Here is a 5,724-nt window from a genome sequence, read left to right as displayed (position 1 = left end):
TAGAAAGTGAGCTTGAAGTTGACTACTAAAACAGTCATTTCCAGAATTTCCGTAGCAAAAATTGGTAGCAAGTTACAAAAAACACCCTTATGCTACCATTCTGATCTTTCTGAAAGTTCTGAGGTCTTCACTGATGTTTTTTAGCTAAAAAAATGCCATTAGAACTCCATTAGTTGAGATTTTTACTTGTATTCTCCTCCATGAAAAGCTACAACAATTTCGTAGCAATTTCAAAAAACACATTTCTACTACCCTTCTGCTCTTTCTGCAAGATCTGAGGTTCTCCTTGATGTTTTTAAGCTAAATACATGCCCTTAGAACTCCATTTTCTTTGTTTTTAGTTTTCCTTCTCCTCCATGAAAAGCTACAACAGTTTCATAGCAAATTTTTAGCTTAACTATGGGGAGTTGCTATGAAATTTGAAAATTTTGAATTTTCGATCTTTCATGCTTTCTTGTGCCTCATTATTACTCCTAATATCTTGTTCAAATATGCATAATGCTAAAAATATTAGTTAAACATAGTATAGGAAAAAATGAGGGTTTTACCATATTTAAGGAGTGCCATCTACTACAACAAAAATTTTCAGATTTCTTGATACTCAAATATACCTACGATAAAACATGGCATCAAAATACACATTTTGTTTAACCTATCCACAACTACATACAAATAATCATCACCGCTTTTTGACAATGGAAGATCTCCTACAACATCCATAAAAACACTCTCCCACGGTTGTGAAGGAACCAAAAGTGGTGCGTACAATCCTAACTTCCTATTGCTAGGCTTACCGACTACACATAATGAACATCCTTTAATAAAATGTGACACACTTTCAAGCATACGAGGCCAATAAAAATACCTATGTAGATGTGCCACTGTCTTACTTACACTGAAATGACCAGCAATACGACAAGTATGTGCCTCTCTTTAGATGTTGACTCTTTCTCCCCGTGGAATACAAAGGTTGCCAAGATGGTACAACAAGTTATCATGCAAATGATAATCCAATTCCTCTACTTGGTTACCTTGACTCAAGCTTGCATAAACATCTTCAAAGTAATTGTCTAATCCATATTGCTCAATATAACCTTCATGCAAATTTGAATTTTGCTTGAGTAAAGTAGTTTCACTAACAATAGGCCTAGAAAGCATATCAACAACTTTATTGTAGATACCTCTCTTATACATGATTACGAAGTGGAATTGTTGAAGAAAGCCCATCCAATGGAAGTGCCTTGATTGCTGCAACTTTAATTGAGATTGCAAGTATTGCAATGGTTGATGATCAATGTGAATAATTGTTTCCTTACCCATCAAGTAGCGTTTCCACCTTTTCACACATTGAACCAATGCATACAATTCCTTGTCATATGTAGTATATTTAAGCACTGCACCTTTAAAAGTTTCTAAATGAAAATAGATAGGCTTACCATGTTGCATGAGGACTGCACCCATGGCGTAGTCACTAGAATCAGTCTTAATCTCAAATGAATGTCTCAAGTCTGGAAGTGCAAGTACTGGAGCTGAAGTGATATTTTCCTTCAATGCATCAAAGGCCTTTTGTTGTTTTCCTCCCCACTGAAAAGCCTTTTTCACACTTGTCAATGCATGCAAAGGAGCTACTATAGAAGAAAATCTAGCAATGAATTTCCTCCAATATTAGGTTGCTCCCAAAAAACTTCTTACCTCAGTAGCTGTCTTGGGCCTTGGCCAATTCAAAATGACATCAACCTTGGAGGGATCTATTTTCAACTCATCTCCTCCAACAATATGACCCAAGTAAACTAAAGAAGTTTTTCCAAACTCACACTTTGACATCTTAAGATACAACTGTTCATTCTTTAAGACATCAAGTACTTTTCTCACATCCATGACATGTTCATCACGAGATTTATTGAAAATTAAGATGTCATCTAAGTAGACTATAACAAACTCATCAAGAAATGGTCTCAACTCATCATTCATCACACACATGAATGTAGTAGGAGCATTACATATGTTAGTACTTTGTAATTTCTAAGGTTGTGAAAGAAATGTTATAGACATATTTGGGCGCTGCAACCCCAATCACATATGTCCATAAACCAAGGGCTTCTAAACCCCTAAAAGTGTTGTTTCATACCCTAAAGGATCAAGGTCAACTGATTACATCATTTCCCAGAAGTTCTCTCTGAAAAACTGCTCAGAACTAGTCAAAACTGGACCATACAAACTGCTCCATGCTAAGGGTGCGATGCATCTCACCTGCTACACACAGAGGGTGCGATGCATATTGAAAAGCCCTTCTGCAGGGTGCCATGAGCGAGAGCAGACAAATGGCAGAGGCAGTTTTCTAGGTGGAAACCCAAAGAATCTTCTAGAAACTGCTCATATGACACTTGCCTCTCTGAATTCGCCCAGGGATGAGTAAGAGATCATGAAATCTCCAAGTGGAACCAAGAACTATCAGTGGAATGAAACTAATCAAAATCCCAGAAGCTGACTCACCCCCCTGCAAATATCTATATATGGATCCCTCATCCTAGAGATCCAAAGGTTGGAATTTTGTATTTTGTAAGGAAGTGTTGTTGGTTTCTCTGTGAAACATTGTATTGTTGGGTGATCTAGTCTCTTCATGAGGTGAAGAGGGCTTTCATGCTGGGAGGATGGTGCTGGATCAGATAGCTGGGTTGTAATCCTCTCTTCTATTACTTCTATCAATAAAGCTATTTGAGTTTTCCTGCATATACTTGTATATCTCTGAATCCTATATCTCTTGTGTATGCATTTGTATGGTTAATATACATCTGATCCTATATTATTTATGGTTATAGATCTCTATGCTTTGATGGTATTTTGTTGCTTTCACTCTACAGGTGTTCTTTGAAGCGGGACAAGTGAGGAAGGAGTGGAAAAGTTCTATCAAAGGAGGGAGGAAACAAGCAAGGAGCCAAGCGAAAGACTGAGGTTGGTACTCTCTGCTTCTCTCTCATCTATCTCTCATAAAAGAAAAAACAAGTTGCTTTGAATTGTTTGTTTCTAAGATAGCTAGCTGTCTTAGTGGGACTAGCAGCTCTGAGTGGACACTAGTTTTCCCGGAAACAAGAAATCACAGAGGTAACCACAAAACCACTTTGGAGCTTAGGATCTAGCCTTCCTAAACTCAGAGAGGGATCTCTTTGTCAGATTTAACTTTGTTGTAATTGTAATTTTAGGCTAGTTATTAGAGTTTGGAGTTTGATTTTAAAATTGGTTTAGTTGTTTAAATGCTTGAAACTTCCATTGGGCTATGGAGTCTTCAAACTTAACGTGGATCTATGTCTTATTTTCAAAGGAGTTTCACAGGGAAAGGTAACTGAACTAACTGGATCTTTCAGATTTAAATGAAATGTAATAGAAGAACATAAATAGGTTCAATTAAGCAAAAGAGTAGTTAAGAATTCTTTAACTTAATCTCAGAAGTTTAAATTATCCTCAACTAGAATCAGAGTGTATCTTTCAACAAATTTTGTTCATGAAATTTCTATAAAATAATTCATATTTAAGAACACCTACGTATGGAAACAAAGAAATAAACACATAGACAGTGAGAGAAGCACTTCACCAAATAGTCCAACACATGAACCCTGTGAAGAGTGTCCTTTTTGTTACTGATCAACCCATCAAATGAAAAAGTACAATAACTTTTTGGAACGCAAAAATCAACCCTTCATACTTCAAAAAGAGAAGTATTTATAAGTTTATTTACAAAATATCTTGTCAACCTGATCAAGATGTATTTTAGGAATTTCTAAAACCAATTCTATCTATTTGTTAAAAAATATAGATATATTAAAACTGCTTAGATTGGTGGCCCTAGCTTTGTGGAACTGCTAAATATCTGACCCTTGAATTTTTGCTGTGCTATTGGGCCTGTGTTGGAAAAAAAAATCATCTTCTCACTCCAGTAACTCGCACAATTTATCCCAACGTTGTTCACTAGGGATAGACATCTTGAGTAACTTTCTGTAGACCTCGTCCACTTCAGTATATTTGGCAAAAGTTGGCTTGGAAATAAAGATGTGCTTGATTTCATATTGGATGTCTAAATCATATGTCAATGCTTCTAAAAATTCTTTCCCTATTATGCTGCCTTTCACTCCTGCAAACTTAGTACTGTCTTTAGCAATGGTCATCAATTTATGGCTATAATCTGGCCATGTGTTGAGCTTGTCATTTATCACTAGTAAACTGGGAAGTCCCTTTTTGTAGAGGACTTCCAATTTGCTGAAGAACCTTTGTACACCTATGTCTATAACTTGACATTTTTCTTCCAGTTGCTTGATTAAGTTTCTTTTGGTCAACACCTTTTTTACCTCTAGTATTGTCTCAGTCCTGTCCTCAATCTCTAGTTCTTCTAGCTCCTGCTTGTTTTTGGAATTGGAACTTAATGAGCTCTGTAGCTTCACTTGGTTTATCACCCAGCTGCTCTTTGATTTGTTCAATAGCTTCATTAGATTTCTCAATTAATTCCTTCTGCTCAAATATGATCTGTATAGATGGCCAGATTTCTATCATGGCTTCATTTATCCTTTTCCAAATGTTCTCCTTAACTTGGGCTAGGGTATTACCCATGATAGTTTCCTTCTCTATCTGTTGCATTCTTTGGGTAAGTCTCTAGGATTTATGTAGTGCTATTAGGAGAGAATTTTCATATCTGGTGTTTTGTTCCTATAGGACCTTTACATCCTCTCGCAAATTTTTTATTTCTTCTCCTTGTATTGACATATTTTCCATTGATTGGGCCAGTTTGATAGAATCATCTGTAGTTGAAGTAGAGGGTGATGTTCATGTTGTTATATCTGATGTAGAAATACTTTTTTGAAGTATTGATACAAGAGGCACTGCTTCAAGAGGTACCGAAGCGAGCTGAGAATTCTGCTCCTTTTCCTTGATGAGTTTGTTCAATTCTGCTTCCATTTCCTTTAACTGAGCATTCTTGTCCATGATGAGCATGAGCATATTTTCTTTATGACCTTCCAATTCTTCCATATCCTTAGCTTGAGTATCTTCAGTAGCTGGTAGTTTTAATTGTTTTCTGAGAGAAGCAATTTCAACATTTTTCTTTTTTATGATTTCTTCCACTGCCTTTATGTTGCTTGGATCATACCCATCTTTAATAGCCGGATCTTATAAGGATTTTATTTTATTATCCTTAGCCAAAGAAGAAAACTTCTCAATCTTTAGCTGTGATTGAATGTTACTTAAGGATACCTGCAATTTGGAAGCAATTATTGCAGTCTGTGTGAATGTGGAGTAAACCATCTCTCCAGTTTACCTATGCATATCCATCTAGTCCAAAGGATGTACATCCTTTACCTCAAACTCAAATGTGCTTTTCTTGTAATCTATTGCTGATTGTGGATGGGGGACTTGTGCTTGCAAGAATGCCATCTGCATTCTCCCCTTTTCTGTATCAAATGCTGACATAAGCCTATGCTGAGTGGTGGAAGTTTGCTTCCAAAACTATGTGTAGGTGATGTGCTTGAGGGCTTCATTTCTTTGCTTGATCTCTTTGTATTTGTCAATTTTTTTTAATTCTTTCTGCCTTTGGACAATTTTTGATGCTGGAGTGCTTTTTGGATTGCCCTGTGAAAATGATGAAGTTGGGGACCCTGTAGATATATCCTCTGAATGTGTCTGAAACTGTAGACCTTTCATAACTATTGTAGTTGGTCCTTGTTCTTCTTCTTCTACAAA

This window comes from Pinus tabuliformis, chromosome 5_2 (genome assembly GCF_031772625.1).
Source record: "Pinus tabuliformis cultivar Carrire ecotype Pingquan chromosome 5_2, CPIR1, whole genome shotgun sequence".
NCBI lineage: Eukaryota > Viridiplantae > Streptophyta > Pinopsida > Pinales > Pinaceae > Pinus > Pinus tabuliformis.
The sequence above is the reverse complement of the archived record's forward strand: the minus strand, read 5'-3'. Positions refer to the sequence as shown.